The sequence below is a fragment of the Misgurnus anguillicaudatus genome, chromosome 22, assembly GCF_027580225.2.
Source record: "Misgurnus anguillicaudatus chromosome 22, ASM2758022v2, whole genome shotgun sequence".
NCBI classification, from domain to species: Eukaryota; Metazoa; Chordata; class Actinopteri; order Cypriniformes; family Cobitidae; genus Misgurnus; species Misgurnus anguillicaudatus.
Window position 1 is genome coordinate 16028864 of NC_073358.2, and position 20284 is coordinate 16049147.

At 38.6% G+C, this 20284-nt stretch overlaps 1 long non-coding RNA gene across 1 annotated transcript; it reads left to right on the top strand.

Moving 5' to 3' along the window:
* The first annotated feature begins 17488 nt into the window (after positions 1 to 17488).
* On the top strand, positions 17489 to 18480 carry LOC129440728 (uncharacterized). Its single transcript, XR_008643240.2, has 3 exons — positions 17489 to 17859; positions 17959 to 18050; positions 18245 to 18480. It is a non-coding gene; the product is annotated as an uncharacterized lncRNA (long non-coding RNA).
* Positions 18481 to 20284: the final 1804 nt, after the last annotated feature.

Below are 20284 nucleotides of genomic sequence, written 5' to 3' on the forward strand. Positions count from 1 at the left end.
ACGAAGAGTTGGAGGCAGGCTGCCATTATTAAGGGAGTCCAATAACATGTTAAGGAGGGGCGTTTTAAGTGTTTGAGAAAACCTCTTAAAAAATTCAGCAGGGAACCCATCTGGCCCTGGGGTCTTGCCATTCTGCATACTCTCAATTGCTTGAACTATTTCCTCTGTGGAAAAAGGTAATTCTAGCTCTTCTCTTATTGCGTCCGTTATCGTAGGTATGGGCAGTGGTTCAAAAAAGCGATCCATAAGGGACCTTTAGACAACAATTTTTTGTCTAAGAAAAAATAATCAATACGGGAGTAATTGTGGTGGACATGGGAGAAAAATGAGTACTGTCGTGCTGTGGGATATAAAAAACGCCACACATCGGCCTGGCCGCATGTAGTTAAAAGTGATTGAAGTATAGTTGCAGTTTTAGAAGGTTGAGCAGGTTTAGTAGATGAACGGTCTAGAGAAGGGTTCAGAGCGCAATTAAAATCACCTCCCATAATGAGATAGTGTGAATTTAGGTCAGGGAGTAAAGAAAATATTTTCTGAATAAAATTTTCATCATCATAATTTGGTGCGTATATATTAGCCAGAGTCACGGTTAAACCATAAAGAAGGCCTGAAACAATAACATATCTACCACCGGAATCAACTAAGGTTAGTGAAGGAGAGAATGGTATACATTTGTTTATAACAATTGCTACCCCTCTAGATTTACTGAGAAATTTAGAGTGAAATACTTGTCCAATCCATTTCTTACAAAGTCTAGCATGATCTGGATTTTTTTAATGGGTCTCCTGCAAAAAACCAATATGAGTATTTAAATGTTTTAAATGTGACAGGACCTTATTGAGTTTGATTACATTGTTTAACCCTTTGACATTCCAACTGGTAAAATTTACACATGAAGACTGAGCTTTGCCTAAACTAGTGGTCATTGGTTATAACAACAACAAGTATACATAATGAAAGCATGGGTTTGTTTTTCTTCTGTATTGACATGTCTGATATAGTGAGATAGAATGCAGGAAGAGAAAAAGAAAAGAAAAAATAACCTGTACATAAGTACAAACGTTACCCATAACACAGCACAACAAAACTTATGGAGAGAGCTCCGTAACAGCTAGTAAATATAAAAATGGGAACAAATGAGTCACAGACCATATATTAAAATAACAATAATGACAACATTGCATGATCTGTGCGTGATTATATTGCAAAAAGTCCACAGAAACTGATACAACGCTGTAGACCTACTTCAATGTCAAGCCGAGCAGAAGACAGAACTGGCTCATATAGGCAACTGCCCCAAGCGGAACACCACTGTCCAAAAGTGTTCAGTTATTTACCTGTGATCCCAGTAGCTACTTCGCTTTACTATTTGGGTTTAACCGTGGTGGCAATGAACGTAGACACAGCATCGGGGCTGTCAAAGCTGTGCGATTCGCCGGTGAATGAAAGGAGAAGTCTGCAGGGATATAACATCCTGAATTTGACACCTGCTCCATGCAATTCCGCCTTGACTGATTTAAACTGATCTCGTCGTTTTTTGAGTTCCGCTGAGAAATCGGGAAAGATCTTTGATTCTTTGTAGCGTAATTCTCCATGCTCGCGTGTCAACCGTAAAATGTTTTCCTTGGTTTGGAAACGTAGGAAGCGTACAATCATGGGTCTCGGTGGAGCGCCGGATCGTGGTTTAGGTGCGAGGGACCGATGTGCATGCTCAATCTCCAGCGTCGAAGGTAGCTTATCCCCGAAAAGTTCTGTGAAGAACGATGCCATGAACTGAGAGGGTTTTGACGTTTCGACATTCTCAGGGATACCCAATATACAGAGATTGTTTGGACGCGAGCGGTTTTCCAGATCATCCGCCTTACTCTTTAACTCCTCGTTATCTTTTTCCAGGGACTGGCATTTGCGCTCCAAAATGTCTAGCCTTTCGTCCACGCTGTTCATCGAAGCTTCAAGGTCTCTAATTTTGAAGCCTTGACTGGAAATGCTTGAAGAGCAGCTGTAGAGGTGCGTATTTCAGCGAGAAACTCAGTCCTTAACGACGCGATTTCCTCAGGAATTGTAGTGGTAAGCATCTCTTTTAAAAGAGCTGGCGTTAACCCCGGGGCAGCCGCGGCCATGTTGCTGGCTTCGTCAGTTTCATCAGGAGCAGGAGAAGTACGTTTAGATTTCGGCATTACAACGATAACAACAAACTCCAACAAGCAATCGAGTGATCTCTGGCGTTGTAGATGTCGCCTTAAAGTATTAAAAGTAATTTATGTTCCCGTTAACTATTAAAAAGAAATGACATATACGAAGCAGCTCCCGGACGCACCTCATTCAATCAGCTGCATACCGGAAGTGACTCAAAATTCACTTAAATGTATTTCTTTTTGTCTTAGGGGATTTTGCTTATCAAGAAAATACATCTTGTTTTGTCCCCATTTTTTAATTCATAGATAACAACAAATCAGATTTTTATGATATTTTCTTCATTTAACTAGGAAATGTCCCCGGTTTTCATTTAAAAAATCTGGTCACCTTACTTTTGCATGAAAAGTCACATTACAGCTTGAAATGTTGAATTCTCACTCTAAACTGCTTTTCTGAGCTGGAAAGGCCTTTAAACGACTTGTCTCATCATAAGAATTCTCCTGTGAGCATTTTAAGCAGAGTAGTGCACTTTTGCACGAAAAATCACATTCCAGCTTGAAATGTTGAATTCTCACTCTAAACTGCTTTTCTGAGCTGGAAAGGCCTTTAAACGACTTGTCTCATCATAAGAGTGCTCCTGTGAGCATTTTAAGCAGAGTTGGGCACTTTTGCATGAAAAATCACATTCCAGCTTGAAATGTTGATTTCTCCCTCTAAACTGCTTTTCTGAGCTGGATATGCCTTTAAACAACTTGTCTCATCATAAGAATGTTCCTGTGAGCATTTTAAGCAGAGTTGTGCACTTTTGCATGAAAAGTCACATTCCAGCTTGAAATGTTGAATTCTCATTCTAAACTGCTTTTCTGAGCTGGAAAGGCCTTTAAACGACTTGTTTCATCACTAGAATGTTCCTGTGAGCATTTTAAGCTGAGCACTTTTGCATGAAAAGTCACATTCCAGCGTGAAATGTTGAATTCTCACTCTAAACTGCTTTTCTGAGCTGGAAAGGCCTTTAAACGACTTGTTTCATCACTAGAATACTCCTGTGAGCATTTTAAGCAGAGTTGGGCACTTTTGCATGAAAAGTCACATTCCAGCTTGCAATGTTTATTTCTCACTCTAAACTGCTTTTCTGAGCTGAATATGCCTTTAAACGACTTGTTTCATCATAAGAATGCTCCTGTGAGCATTTTAAGCAGAGTTGTGCACTTTTGCACGAAAATTCACATTCCAGCTTGAAATGTTGAAATCTCACTCTAAACTGCTTTTCTGAGCTGGAAAGGCCTTTAAACGACTTGTCTCATCATAAGAATGTTCCTGTGAGCATTTTAAGCAGAGTTGTGCACTTTTGCATGAAAAGTTACATTCCAGCTTGAAATGATGAATTCTCACTTTAAACTGCTTTTCTGAGCTGGGAAGGCCTTTGAACGACTTGTCTCATCATAAGAGTGCTCCTGTGAGCATTTTAAGCAGAGTTGTGCACTTTTGCATGAAAAGTCACATTCCAGCTTGAAATGTTAAATTCTCATTCTAAACTGCTTTTCTGAGCTGGAAAGGCCTTTAAACGACTTGTCTCATCATAAGAATGCTCATGTGAGCATTTTAAGCAGAGTTGTGCACTTTTGCATGAAAAGTTACATTCCAGCTTGAAATGTTAAATTCTCATTCTAAACTGCTTTTCTGAGCTGGAAAGGCCTTTAAACGACTTGTCTCATCATAAGAATTCTCCTGTGAGCATTTTAAGCAGAGTAGTGCACTTTTGCACGAAAAATCACATTCCAGCTTGAAATGTTGAATTCTCACTCTAAACTGCTTTTCTGAGCTGGAAAGGCCTTTAAACGACTTGTCTCATCATAAGAGTGCTCCTGTGAGCATTTTAAGCAGAGTTGGGCACTTTTGCATGAAAAATCACATTCCAGCTTGAAATGTTGATTTCTCCCTCTAAACTGCTTTTCTGAGCTGGATATGCCTTTAAACAACTTGTCTCATCATAAGAATGTTCCTGTGAGCATTTTAAGCAGAGTTGTGCACTTTTGCATGAAAAGTCACATTCCAGCTTGAAATGTTGAATTCTCATTCTAAACTGCTTTTCTGAGCTGGAAAGGCCTTTAAACGACTTGTTTCATCACTAGAATGTTCCTGTGAGCATTTTAAGCTGAGCACTTTTGCATGAAAAGTCACATTCCAGCGTGAAATGTTGAATTCTCACTCTAAACTGCTTTTCTGAGCTGGAAAGGCCTTTAAACGACTTGTTTCATCACTAGAATACTCCTGTGAGCATTTTAAGCAGAGTTGGGCACTTTTGCATGAAAAGTCACATTCCAGCTTGCAATGTTTATTTCTCACTCTAAACTGCTTTTCTGAGCTGAATATGCCTTTAAACGACTTGTTTCATCATAAGAATGCTCCTGTGAGCATTTTAAGCAGAGTTGTGCACTTTTGCACGAAAATTCACATTCCAGCTTGAAATGTTGAAATCTCACTCTAAACTGCTTTTCTGAGCTGGAAAGGCCTTTAAACGACTTGTCTCATCATAAGAATGTTCCTGTGAGCATTTTAAGCAGAGTTGTGCACTTTTGCATGAAAAGTTACATTCCAGCTTGAAATGATGAATTCTCACTTTAAACTGCTTTTCTGAGCTGGGAAGGCCTTTGAACGACTTGTCTCATCATAAGAGTGCTCCTGTGAGCATTTTAAGCAGAGTTGTGCACTTTTGCATGAAAAGTCACATTCCAGCTTGAAATGTTAAATTCTCATTCTAAACTGCTTTTCTGAGCTGGAAAGGCCTTTAAACGACTTGTCTCATCATAAGAATGCTCATGTGAGCATTTTAAGCAGAGTTGTGCACTTTTGCATGAAAAGTTACATTCCAGCTTGAAATGTTAAATTCTCATTCTAAACTGCTTTTCTGAGCTGGAAAGGCCTTTAAACGACTTGTCTCATCATAAGAATGCTCCTGTGAGCATTTTAAGCAGAGTTGTGCACTTTTGCATGAAAAGTTACATTCCAGCTTGAAATGATGAATTCTCACTTTAAACTGCTTTTCTGAGCTGGGAAGGCCTTTGAACGACGTGTTTCATCATGAGAATGCTCCTGTGAGCATTTTAAGCAGAGTTGTGCACTTTTACATGAAAAGTCACATTCTAGCTTGAAATGTTGAATTCTCACTCTAAACTGCTTTTCTGAGCTGGAAAGGCCTTTAAAGGACTTGTCTCATCATAAGAGTGCTCCTGTGAGCATTTTAAGCAGAGTTGTGCACTTTTGCATGAAAAGTCACATTCCAGCTTGAAATGTTAAATTCTCATTCTAAACTGCTTTTCTGAGCTGGAAAGGCCTTTAAACGACTTGTCTCATCATAAGAATGCTCCTGTGAGCATTTTAAGCAGAGTTGTGCACTTTTGCACGAAAAGTCACATTCCAGCTTGAAATGTTGAATTCTCACTCTAAACTGCTTTTCTGAGCTGGAAAGGCCTTTAAATGACTTGTCTCATCATAAGAATGCTCCTGTGAGCATTTTAAGCAGAGTTGTGCACTTGTGCATGAAAAGTCACATTCCAGCTTGAAATCTTGATTTCTCACTCTAAACTGCTTTTCTGAGCTGGAAAGGCCTTTAAATGACTTGTCTCATCACTAGAATGCTCCTGTGAGCATTTTAAGCAGAGCCCTTTTGCATGAAAAGTCACATTCCAGCTTGAAATGTTTATTTCTCACTCTAAACTGATTTTCTGAGCTGGAAAGGCCTTTAAACGACTTGTTTCATCACTAGAATGCTCCTGTGAGCATTTTAGGCAGAGTTGTGCACTTTTGCACGAAAAGTCACATTCCAGCTTGAAATGTTGAATTCTCACTCTAAACTGCTTTTCTGAGCTGGAAAGGCCTTTAAACGACTTATTTCATCATACGAATGCTCCTGTGAGCATTTTAAGCAGAGTTGGGCACTTTTGCATGAAAAGTGACATTCCAGCTTGAAATGTTGATTTCTCACTCTAAACTGCTTTTCTGAGCTGAATATGCCTTTAAACGACTTATTTCATCATAAGAATGCTCCTGTGAGCATTTTAAGCAGAGTTGTGCACTTTTGCATGAAAAGTCACATTCCAGCTTGAAATCTTGATTTCTCACTCTAAACTGCTTTTCTGAGCTGGAAAGGCCTTTAAATGACTTGTCTCATCACTAGAATGCTCCTGTGAGCATTTTAAGCAGAGCCCTTTTGCATGAAAAGTCACATTCCAGCTTGATATGTTGAATTCTCACTCTAAACTGCTTTTCTGAGCTGGATATGCCTTTAAACGACTTGTCTCGTCATAAGAATGCTCCTGAGATCATTTTAAGCAGAGTTGGGCACTTTTGCATGAAAAGTGACATTCCAGCTTGAAATGTTGATTTCTCACTCTAAACTGCTTTTCTGATCTGGATATGCCTTTAAACGACTTATTTCATCATAATAATGCTCCTGTGAGCATTTTAAGCAGAGTTGTGCACTTTTGCATGAAAAGTCACATTCCAGCTTAAAATCTTGATTTCTCACTCTAAACTGCTTTTCTGAGCTGGAAAGGCCTTTAAATGACTTGTCTCATCACTAGAATGCTCCTGTGAGCATTTAAGCAGAGCCCTTTTGCATGCAAAGTCACATTCCAGCTTGATATGTTGAATTCTCACTCTAAACTGCTTTTCTGAGCTGGATATGCCTTTAAACGACTTGTCTCGTCATAAGAATGCTCCTGAGAGCATTTTAAGCAGAGTTGTGCACTTTTGCATGAAAAGTCACATTCAAGCTTGGAAAGTTGAATTCTCACTCTAAACTGCTTTTCTGAGCTGGAAATGCCTTTAAACGACTTGTCTCATCATAAGAATGCTCCTGTGAGCATTTTAAGCAGAGTTGTGCACTTTTGCATGAAAAGTCACATTCAAGCTTGGAAAGTTGAATTCTCACTCTAAACTGCTTTTCTGAGCTGGAAATGCCTTTAAACGACTTGTCTCATCATAAGAATGCTCCTGTGAGCATTTTAAGCAGAGTTGTGCACTTTTGCATGAAAAGTCACATTCCAGCTTGAAATGTTGAATTCTCACTCTAAACTGCTTTTCTGAGCTGGAAAGGCCTTTAAACGACTTGTTTCATCACTAGAATGCTCCTGTGAGCATTTTAAGCTGAGCACTTTTGCATGAAAAGTCACATTCCAGCGTGAAATGTTGAATTCTCACTCTAAACTGCTTTTCTGAGCTGGAAAGGCCTTTAAACGACTTGTTTCATCACTTGAATGCTCCTGTGAGGATTTTAAGCTGAGCACTTTTGCATGAAAAGTCACATTCCAGCGTGAAATGTTGAATTCTCACTCTAAACTACTTTTCTGAGCTGGGAAGGCCTTTAAACAACTTGTTTCATCACTAGAATGCTCCTGTGAGCTATTTAAGCAGAGTTGGGCACTTTTGCATGAAAAGTCACATTCCAGCTTGAAATGTTGAAATCTCACTCTAAACTGCGCTTTTCTGAGCTGGGAAGGCCTTTAAACAACTTGTTTCATCATGAGAATGCTCCTGTGAGCATTTTAAGCAGAGTTGTGCACTTTTGCATGAAAAGTCACATTCCAGCTTGAAATGTTGAAATCTCACTCTAAACTGCTTTTCTGAGCTGGGAAGGCCTTTAAACAACTTGTTTCATCATGAGAATGCTCCTGTGTGCATTTTAAGCAGAGTTTTGCATGAAAAGTCACATTCCAGCGTGAAATGTTGAATTCTCACTCTAAACTGCTTTTCCGAGCTGGAAAGGACTGTAAACGACTTGTTTCATCATAAGAATGCTCCTGTGAGCATTTTAAGCAGAGTTGTGCACTTTTGCACAAAAAGTCACATTCCAGCTTGAAATGTTGAATTCTCACTCTAAACTGCTTTTCTGAGCTGGAAAGGCCTTTAAACGACTTGTCTCATCACTAAAATGCTCATGTGAGCATTTTAAGCAGAGTTGTGCACTTTTGCATGAAAAGTCACATTCCAGCTTAAAATGTTGATTTCTCCCTCTAAACTGCTTTTCTAAGCTGGAAAGGCCTTTAAACGACTTGTCTCATCATAAGAATGCTCCTGTGAGCATTTTAAGCAGAGTTGTGCACTTTTGCATGAAAAGTCACATTCCAGCTTAAAATGTTGAATTCTCACTCTAAACTGCTTTTCTGAGCTGTAAAGGCCTTTAAACGACTTGTCTCATCATGAGAATGCTCCTGTGAGCATTTTAAGCAGAGTTGTGCACTTTTGCATGAAAAGTCACATTCCAGCTTGAAATGTTGAAATCTCACTCTAAACTGATTTTCTGAGCTGGAAAAGCCTTTAAACGACTTGTTTCATCATAAGAATGCTCCTGTGAGCATTTTAAGCAGAGTTGTGCACTTGTGCATGAAAAGTCACATTCCAGCCTGAAATGTTGAATTCTCACTCTAAACTGATTTTCTGAGCTGGAAAGGCCTTTAAACGACTTGTTTCATCATAAGAATGCTCCTGTGAGCATTTTAAGCAGAGTTGTGCCCTTTTGCATGAAAAGTCACATTCCAGTTTGAAATGTTGAATTGTCACTCTAAACGGCTTTTCTGAGCTGGAAAAGCCTTTAAATGACTTGTCTCATCATAAGAATGCTCCTGTGAGCATTTTAAGCAGAGTTGTGCACTTTTGCACGAAAAGTCACATTCCAGCTTAAAATGTTGAATTCTCACTCTAAACTGCTTTTCTGAGCTCGAAAGGCCTTTAAACGACTTGTCTCATCATAGGAATGCTCCTGTGAGCATTTTAAGCAGAGTTGTGCACTTTTGCATGAAAAGTCACATTCCAGCTTAAAATGTTGAATTCTCACTCTAAACTGCTTTTCTGAGCTGGAAAGGCCTTTAAACGACTTGTCTCATCATGAGAATGCTCCTGTGAGCATTTTAAGCAGAGTTGTACACTTTTGCACAAAAAGTCACATTCCAGCTTGAAATGTTGATTTCTCCCTCTAAACTGCTTTTCTAAGCTGGAAAGGCCTTTAAACGACTTGTCTCATCATAAGAATGCTCCTGTGAGCATTTTAAGCAGAGTTGTGCACTTTTGCATGAAAAGTCACATTCCAGCTTAAAATGTTGAATTCTCACTCTAAACTGCTTTTCTGAGCTGGAAAGGCCTTTAAACGACTTGTCTCATCATGAGAATGCTCCTGTGAGCATTTTAAGCAGAGTTGTGCACTTTTACATGAAAAGTCACATTCCAGCTTGAAATGTTGAAATCTAACTCTAAACTGATTTTCTGAGCTGGAAAAGCCTTTAAACGACTTGTCTCATCATGAGAATGCTCCTGTGAGCATTTTAAGCAGAGTTGTGCCCTTTTGCATGAAAAGTCACATTCCAGTTTGAAATGTTGAATTCTTACTCTAAACTGCTTTTCTGAGCTGGAAAGGCCTTTAAACGACTTGTCTCATCATAAGAATGTTCCTGTGAGCATTTTAAGCAGAGTTGTGCACTTTTGCACGAAAAGTCCCATTCCAGCTTAAAATGTTGAATTCTCACTCTAATCTGCTTTTCTGAGCTGGAAAGGCCTTTAAACGACTTGTCTCATCATGAGAATGCTCCTGTGAGCATTTTAAGCAGAGTTGTACACTTTTGCACAAAAAGTCACATTCCAGCTTGAAATGTTGATTTCTCCCTCTAAACTGCTTTTCTAAGCTGGAAAGGCCTTTAAACGACTTGTCTCATCATAAGAATGCTCCTGTGAGCATTTTAAGCAGAGTTGTGCACTTTTGCATGAAAAGTCACATTCCAGCTTAAAATGTTGAATTCTCACTCTAAACTGCTTTTCTGAGCTGGAAAGGCCTTTAAACGACTTGTCTCATCATGAGAATAGTCCTGTGAGCATTTTAAGCAGAGTTGTGCACTTTTACATGAAAAGTCACATTCCAGCTTGAAATGTTGAAATCTCACTCTAAACTGATTTTCTGAGCTGGAAAAGCCTTTAAACGACTTGTTTCATCATAAGAATGCTCCTGTGAGCATTTTAAGCAGAGTTGTGCACTTGTGCATGAAAAGTCACATTCCAGCCTGAAATGTTGAATTCTCACTCTAAATTGATTTTCTGAGCTGGAAAGGCCTTTAAACGACTTGTTTCATCATAAGAATGCTCCTGTGAGCATTTTAAGCAGAGTTGTGCCCTTTTGCATGAAAAGTCACATTCCAGTTTGAAATGTTGAATTCTTACTCTAAACTGCTTTTCTGAGCTGGAAAGGCCTTTAAACGACTTGTCTCATCATAAGAATGTTCCTGTGAGCATTTTAAGCAGAGTTGTGCACTTTTGCACGAAAAGTCCCATTCCAGCTTAAAATGTTGAATTCTCACTCTAATCTGCTTTTCTGAGCTGGAAAGGCCTTTAAACGACTTGTCTCATCATAAGAATGTTCCTGTGAGCATTTTAAGCAGAGTTGTGCACTTTTGCACGAAAAGTCCCATTCCAGCTTAAAATGTTGAATTCTCACTCTAATCTGCTTTTCTGAGCTGGAAAGGCCTTTAAACGACTTGTCTCATCATGAGAATGCTCCTGTGAGCATTTTAAGCAGAGTTGTGCACTTTTGTATGAAAAGTCAAATTCCAGAGTGAAATGTTGTATTCTCACTCTAAACTGCTTTTCTGAGCTGTAAAAAGGCCTTTAAACGACTTGTCTCATCATAAGAATGCTCCTGTGAGCATTTTAAGCAGAGTTGGGCACTTTTGCATGAAAAGTCACATTCCAGCTTGAAATGTTTATTTCTCACTCTAAACTGGTTTTCTGAGCTGGATATGCCTTTAAACGACTTGTTTCATCATAAGAATGCTCCTGTGAGCATTTTAAGCAGAGTTGTGCACTTTTGCATGAAAAGTCACATTCCAGCATGATATGTAGTGTGTGTGTAGCGCTGTAGCACTCTTTGTATCTGTTTACATTTATATTTCTTTTATCTGTCTATTGTTAGGTTTATTCAAATTACCTTAACAATAATTAAGACACGTCAGACCAAGAATTCAGGTTTAAATCACTCGCGAGGGAAAGAACCAGAGAGATTTCTCATCAAGAAATACTCAAGCTGTCTCTCTCCGATTCTTTGTCTGCAAGCTCTTTTTATAAGATGGGTTGACACCCAAAAAGATAAGTGCAAGACAACATACGTCATGGATTTTTAACACATACACACACACATCTGAAAACATCCAAAAAACCAGACATAGGTAAGAGCTGAGTTCGAAACAGATAAACAACTTTCCACCACCCTGAACTGGAGGTGGAGGTGTCAAAACCACAAAGTACAGCTTGTGCTCTTCTCCTATCTATGTGGCTAAAAGAAAGAATGCAAAACATAGTTTGTTTTCTATTACAGAGAAAACCTTAATAAAAATACATCTATTAAAAAGAAACACATCTATAAATGATAATAAAATCATTTTCTCCAACATTCCCTCCTGTTTATCATTTATCCTGTTTCTTTTTCAGTTACACCCCGCTACCTTCTAATGTACTTTATTAATCAACTATCTTTAATAGGAAAAAATAATAGCATAGCAAACAAAAACATTATATCATTGTATCAGTTTTAACTGAAGTATTGACTCGTGAAAATACTTCATAATCATCATTCACTGCAAAGTTTCCCATAAAATACACGTCTGAAAACATAGAATGAATAATTTTTCTCATTAATTACATAACACAGGGTAACACACAGCTCAGATACATGCAAATCAGGAACAACACACACTTTCAAAAGGCGTTTCCCCGACAACCCTCCAAACAACCATTTGGAGACACCATTAGCTGTAACATAGTCTTTCTCAACGGCTTCACGAAGCATGGTGAGGTTGTTAATGGCCCGTTTGTCCATCATACATAGGCTGTTAATTCTTCTTTGATATCTTTCAATGCTGCTGTGGTACTATTAAGAAATACCTCAAATCGACAGTCAATGGTTTCCATTCTCAGCATAAGTTTTCCAGTTCCTAGCCAAGGAAAAAGCGCAAGTCCAACTTTCTGACCGTTGGACCATAGCTTGTGGTCGTTGGGTACATCCATTCCCCACAGGGAGTCCTGTTTCTTGTAGAGATCTCGTTTGGTGCGATGTTGAGCGTCCTTCGCGGTAAGCCACACAACCACACAACCACACAAAGTTCATCTGTGGGGTGGTTCCCATGACATTGGGTGCGTTGAAATAATTTGTACACACAACTCCTCTGTTAGCTTCGGATTGTCTAAAATGTCCTGTTTGATTTTTAGTACAAGGCATGAATATGCGCTTACAGTTCTGTTTCGGCACTTTTCCAAGATAAATCTCATCTCCCAAAGTCACAGTGTTCTCATAACAAATACATTGTGCACTTGGAGGAACGTGGACTGGAACGTACATTTTATCACTAACATTAAACGGTACGCTCATAAAGTTCTTAAAAGTCAGTTTCTTAATATCCACAGGAGGTGGCAGGCGGTTTTGCAAAGTCATGTTAAGAAACTGCAGTGAATAAGCTGATACCAGACATTCAGGAAACCGGCCAGAAACATCTATCACGGGTTCAGGAACTACATGCAGATTCATTCCTGACTTGGGCTTTTTTGAACAGACATAACAGTTTGTGTGATTTCTGTGTTGATCTCGTAAGTGTTCTGATACTTTCCTTCTTTCATCTGCTGCCACTTGCCTCTCTCCTTTCTCTTAAGCTCATCCTGCTTCTCTTGCTTCGTCCAGCCAGGCGGGGTCTCACACACCAGCATGGTTGCTAGAATCACACACAATGATTATTTTCAGAAAATCAGCCATTTCTTCTGTTCTGTGTAGACAGGACAGTGCTAACTAATTTTACCTACAATATCTTCTAGGTTAAACTTCCCTTGCTCCCGTGAAAAATAAACAGGGGTCACAAAAACAGTCTTCCGGGTCCACTCACTTACCCACACTTCTCTTACCTAGATTAACTAAACAACAACTTCACTGTCCTGAACAGAACAAACCAACTGTTTCTTGATGTGGCTGAGATGTATCCACGAAGGTCTTTCTGCAATCTTTACTGCCGTTGGTGTGGTTATAAGAACTTGATAAGGGCCTTCCCACTTCGAGCTGGACCAGTTTTTCGTTTGATGATTTTAAGATGTAGTCACCTGGCTGGACAGCTGCTTCCTGTATGACAGAGAGAGAAGAAAATCTGGCAGTATGTTTGCTTGTAACACTTCTCATTTAGAGAAAATTGCTTTTAAATAATCACTAAAGTTTTTTTCTTCTTCATTCTTCTGCAAAGGGGAGGTTAACAGGGACATTCCAAACTGTCTTCCAAAAATTATCTCTAATGGAGTAGGTCATTTCACAGTTAGAGTTATTCTGATATATAACTTCACTAAAACAATACAGTTTCATCCATACGTTTATTTAATTTTTTTTTTTTTCGCTATTCTTTTACCGTGACATTTATTTATTCCACCAGTCCTGCAATTTTTGGATGATATGCACAATGATTCTTTAAAATGATATCTAGGTTGTGGCTCTTTATTGCCTCATTCACAAAATGGGGACCATTGTCACTAAATATTTTCTCAGGAATGCAATCAGTATTTGTATGGACCACTCTGATTCAATTCAATGAAGTCCATACAAAAATTCTGAAAAGGGTATTCTGGTTCCGGGAATTTACCTCTGAGTAGTCTAACATTTCCTTGTGCATTATGCTCTATGCATGTGGTACATGCTTTACAAAAAAAATTTTTAGTAGGAATTAAATCCATAGATTATAAAATGTTCATCTATTACTTTATACTCCCTCCTGTTGAGACATTGGCAAAGCCCATGTCTCAAACAATTAATTATCAGTTATTGACTTTCCCGTAGAGGTCTTCATACCTCTCCGTTCCCATTGTTTTTCGAATCAAAAACAACAAATACACAACCAAACAAAAAACAACAACAACAAAAAAATTTTTTAAACAAAAATTTGAAAAGGCTTACTGACAACTGGTTGGACAGTTAATGATTTAGCCTTTTTTCCAAAAGACATGCTCTTTTCAAAGCTATTATTTCTCTGCAGCTTGTGCTGAATATGTATTTAGCAACTTTCTTGTTTTTATAATTCGATCTGAGCTAACCACAGCATATCCTGTGATAGTTTTGCCTGCGCTATCTTTACAACACGAACCATCTACAAACCACACTTCTCCTTTTTCTAATGGTTGGTCTTTTAGATCTGGTCTGGCCAAAACCAATTGATCTGTTAGTTCAATACAACAACGAGGTTCTCCTACAATTGCTGGGTTTAGTATATTACACCTCTGAATGGGAATGTGTGGTTGTGAGATTAGCACGGTCATACAAGGCATATGTCGAGCAGGTGATAAGAACTTCAGTTTAGGTTTTTAAAAGTAAAATATCTACAACATATGTAATTAAAAATTTCAAATGGTGAAATAAAATAATTTCAGCTAATACTTCTACACCCATTGCTGCTTCACAAACTGCTTGTACAGGGTGGTAGTGCTGGTATACCATACCATATTTAACTTCTTAGAATAAAAATCTACAGGTCCTAACTTTGTGCCATGCTTTTGTAACAACACAGAAGCCATTAATTTCATTTTTCAACTACGGTTTGCACAAATTGTTTAGTGCAATCAATTAAAGCTAAACACAGTGGAAGAAACTAATTCTTGTTTGATCTTATCGAAAGCACCATTCACTTTCATTGTCCACTGAACTTCCTCTTTTAATGCAACTATTTGCAAAAGATCTTGTGCTTCCTCTAGATTTCTCACATCTTTAAAGGTGTTGATCATGTTACTCTTCTGCTGAGCCACGCTGTTATGTTATTATAATACTGGGGAGCTCTATAAATCATTTTGCCCCTGCATATGACTGATATATAACATGTGCTAAGGCTTCAGGGGACGGGATTCGATCTGGCTCCAGCAGCGTTGTGCGTACTACAGGGGTTGTTTTATTATTTTCCTGTCTACACACCACCATTATTTTTAAACTTTTATACATTATTCTATACTTTTTTCTTTTTATACCTTCTTGTCTTCTAACACTTCCTTCAAACCATTCTCTTGCACTTAATATTTCTCGTTCTGGTTTGACTTTTCCTGTTTTAAACATTGCTTTCATCTCTTAATTTTCAACAAACTTTTTGCACTTTTCTACATTTAACTTCCCTAAGCATTGATATTTCTTTTTCCACTTCTTCATATACCTTCATATGGCTATTCGACTGTTATTTGGGACTCTAACCCATACAAATTGGAGACTCTAACCACCAATCCAGCTTCTGGGGCCTCTAACCCTCAGCTGTTCAACAGTTCCCGGGGCCTCTAACCCACGATTATTGGGGCCTCTAACCACCAATTAAAATACCAATAAAGCAACTTACCCAATTCACTGCGCCTGATTTGTGTCTTGCTTCGAATTCCGTCAATCCGGGATCATCAGCAGAGGAAACCTAAATGCCGGCCTGGCGAGGAATTCTCACCTCCCAGGGCTTTGCTTCGAACTCTTAGACGAATTCGGCCGACGTCGGGATTCGACTTGTCTCCTCCACTGCTGATCTCCGGGTATGTTGGAATCTGGCTCGAAGGACCAAAATGTTAGGTTTATTCAAATTACCTTAACAATAATTAAGACACGTCAGACCAAGAATTCAGGTTTAAATCACTCGCGAGGGAAAGAACCAGAGAGATTTCTCATCAAGAAATACTCAAGCTGTCTCTCTCCGATTCTTTGTCTGCAAGCTCTTTTTATAAGCTGGGTTGACACCCAAAAAGATAAGTGCAAGACAACATACGTCATGGATTTTTAACACATACACACACATATCTGAAAACATCCACAAAACCAGACATAGGTAAGAGCTGAGTTTGAAACAGATAAACAACTTTCCACCACCCTGAACTGGAGGTGGAGGTGTCAAAACCACAAAGTACAGCTTGTGCTCTTCTCCTATCTATGTGGCTAAAAGAAAGAATGCAAAACATAGTTTGTTTTCTATTACAGAGAAAACCTTAATAAAAATACATCTATTAAAAAGAAACACATCTATAAATGATAATAAAATCATTTTCTCCAACACTATCTTTTGTTGTGAGTCTTTCTATCTGTTTGTGTTTCTGCCCATCAACATGTTCATCCATTCAGAACTCCAATAACATCTCATGATCTTGGATAAGTTGGTTGATGGTCAAGAACTGAAGGATGAGCTCCAAAGTCCTGATGACTTTCTTGGTGAGCTGCAAGAAGAGGAAGCAGCAGCGCCAGTGAAGACACCTGAGCTGAGGGTGCATTGGAGAAAAAGAGACATTGATGGAAATATTGTCTATGCAAGGTCAAGCAGGAATCAACCAAAGAAAGGTCAGTATTGTTCATTTTAAATATATATTTTTAGGATCTACACTGTTTTGGTAATTACAGGTGTATTAAGTCAGTTAATACTTCTAAGGGGCCAGTCACACCAAACGTGTTTTTGGCAGTTATAGACGCATGTTTTGAATGAATTTCTATGGGCAGTGAGCGTATGCGCACTGTTTATGCGTGCAGAACGCCTTGAGTTTTTTGCTGCTGACCGTAGCATGCGTTTTTGAAGGAGCACTGAAAAGCACCCGACATTATTTGCGTCTTTCCGTTCAATCAAATGAGGGGAGAGGCGGGCCTTCCGTTTTAATGACGGATGTTTATCGTTGTTTGGAACAACAAGACTGGAGTCGCTCACTATGGGGCCAGTCACACCAAAAGCGCTTTAAACGCTTGCAAACTCAAGGCGCGACGCACTGCCTTTTTTTAAAAAAGAGCAGTGCGGACGCGGCTTTTCATATTGCTAAGGAACCACCGAGTCTGCTGTCTTGTCAATCAAATATTGAAGCGTGAGCGCTCTTTTGCTGTTAACTTTCATATTAGCAGAAACTTTAAAAAGAGGGTGCTTGCTCTGACCTTGTTTGAGGGTGAGAGGTGAACAAACACGCAGGAGAGAGTGAGCGAGTGGAGTCCGGTTCTTCAAAGCAACTGTAAACTTCCCTCACTACAACGTAAGGCCCGCCTCTCCCCTTATTCGATTGGACAATGGAAAGACGCGAATGACGTCGGGCGCTTCTCCGCTCTCAGCGCTCCTCCAAAAACGCGTTTGCGGCATGCGGCAAAAAACGCAAACGCGCCCTGCCCATAGAATATCATTCAAAAAAGGCGCCTGCAACTGCCATAAACGCTTTTGGTGTGACTGGCCCCTATCTCCTGCATATTTGTGCACCTCTCACCCTCCTTCAAGGCCAGAGCAAGCGCTCTCATTATAAAGTTTCTGCTAATATCTGTCATAACAGCAAAAGAGTGCTCAAGCTTCAATATTTGATTGACAAGACAGCTGCATCCGTGGTTGCCTAGCAATATAAAGTCATGTAAAGAACTTTGTTTTTTCCTGTTAAAGCAGAATCTTAAATATCTTTTCATACTTTATTCCCAACAATAGATGTGAGCTCCAAGACCTTCTTAACATTCATTTCCTTTCAGTATTTCATACCAAAGCCCATGATTTTAATTGTGAGGTAAGGAAAAGTTGCTACAAATGTGATAGAAAATAAATTAAACATCGGCAAACATCTGGTTCTTTCTTTTTTATTTTTAACCATGTGAAATGGAGTATGGCACATCAGGATGTTGCTGGATTAACACTAGGAGAGTAGGTGGAACAGTGCAATGCCGCCTTCTGTAGGATCACAGTGACCACAAAACCCAAGCAGGTAAAACAACTGCACTAGCAGGTGCAATACTGCACTAGTTATATAATCATATAATAAATAGGGGGCATAATATGGTGACAATATTTTGTGTGTTTGCAGGATGCTCAGACCTGCCGACCCTCATGGCCATGTGCTGGAATCAGCAAAAGTTTGACAATTTGGCCATTTCACTTACTCACTGATATCAGAAGGTAATGACATCAGTAGAATTTGTTTGAGATGTTTTGAATTGTGTGTTAGCAGTGTTTGAAGCTGTGCATTAAATATTTGGTTTTGTTTCTTGCTATCTGTGATTGTTTGCCAAAAAAGCTCTGCAAAGCCAGTTACAAAACCTAGAGTCCATGAAAACTCAATGACTTAAGACTTTCTCATAATTGCATTCCAGACTCTGTTGATCTAAGGACAGTGTCAGTTTGGAGACTTCAGGAGGAGCAGAAGATTCTTGTTGCAGGGATGAACCATCATTGGAAATCTCTTTCAGCTTGTGCTGATGCCATCAGAGAGCTGTCCTGCTTGTTTTCTAACGAGACAATGAAAAGTATGTATTTGTAATAAATTGCATAATGGCAATGGATATTTTTATTTTGTTGTTAGTAAGAGTATAACCTATTAACTCAAATCTGCTAATGTGCACATTCACATAACTACATATAGGACATATCCTCTCCCCAGATAGCAAAATTGCTGTGGCCCAGATCTGGTTCCCATCTGACACCTTCATCTGGCCCACCTTTGGCATGGAATGATGGCACTTGAGCGGTCCACCTCTTTTTTTCCAGATCTTTACCAAAAGCAAACCATAGAAACGCCACATGTCAGCCAAACACAAAGCAAACAATGCAGATCTGGCCTAAATCTGGGTAATAGTTCATTTAAATTTTGGCCCAGATTCGGCCCAGACCCAACACCATTCACTGGCCCACACCTGGCATGGATTGATGGCACTTGTGTGGTCCACTCATGTTAAACACGTCTCGCCCACAAGGAAGCCAGAGTGATGCCACAAACAGAGTATGAATCTGAACCATGGTGACAATTAAATGAAAAACTTCATGCTGCAATGCATGCTTGGTATTAACAAATTACAAATCTCATCCAGGACTCCCAGCATGCACTGCGACATGGCTAAATAATGAACTTTTTACAATTTTCTTTGTCACCATGGTTGAGATTCATAGTCTGATTCTTGATGTTTGTACGCACCAAATGTACAACAGTTATTTTTTGCCAAAATTTCTAAAACTCCTTAATGACAAACTTCTGTGAAAGTGCTGGATCTCATAAACAACATTGACAGAAAATAAACTTTTGATGAGTAAATTCTTTAATTAAATGATGATTTTTACCATTATATACTAACGACCACAGAATTGCACTATTAACTTAACATTGCCATAACAAATGTGTTTTATACACACAAAGTAAGGCAACCAAGAAAAATTGGTAAAGAAGTCAAGGGTCCAACTAAAACAAACACTAATCACAATAAGGGTGACTTAAAATTAAACAAAGCATCAACATCTAAACCTAATAAGTGAATTGTGTTTTCTACAGCAATATTTTACTGAACATTCAGAAATGTTTTCTAAAAGAATAAAATGCAATGTTTCTCTATCATTTACATAACAATCAAACAAGTCAATATAATAAACAGTTGTTGTTTTAAACATTTTGTGAACATTAAAACAGGACATTGTCATAACGAGTCTCCACATCCCAACCAGCTTTCAGCATGACAGCCTATACCTGTACATTATCAAGCACCATTAAAGTGTTATTTTTGCCTTTGCTTGCTGTTCTTTATTAAAGTTTTTGCACAGTACCCAGGCTCTTTTAGTGTTTTTTATTTTGTCTTTTTTTAAACTCTGTATTTTCATAAACTACACAGCAGACAAGAAGTGTCCCATGCAAGATCATAAGGTAGAGAGTTAGTGCTGTTTGCCATAATAAAATTCCCAAAGGCATTATATTTAAAGATTTTTGGAGCACAGTTTTAAGATGGGTAAGTCTACTTAAACTATGTGGTATGGCAGACATGAATAAGTACCACAAACATGTTCAATTCCAATATTAGATAAGAGTTACTTTAACATTTATATTTGTTATTAAACAAATGTTTTACTTACATTTATTCAGAGTAAAATAATGAAAATGTAGTGGTTCATATGTAAAACAATAATTCAAACATTTTATTTTTGGCTAATTCTTTAAAGGACAGAAAATATATTTTTTGATAGCAGTCTGCATGCTACAATAACTTTATTTTATTTTGTAAGCAAAAATGAAACATTTTGAAATATTGTATTATTTATTTCACATTGGGTATCTGCAACAAGACCCTATATAATATTAGTTGCCTTCAGGTTTATACCATTGAAACCAATAGGTATTTGCTTAGATTACTATGAACACCTTTTTCCGTTTC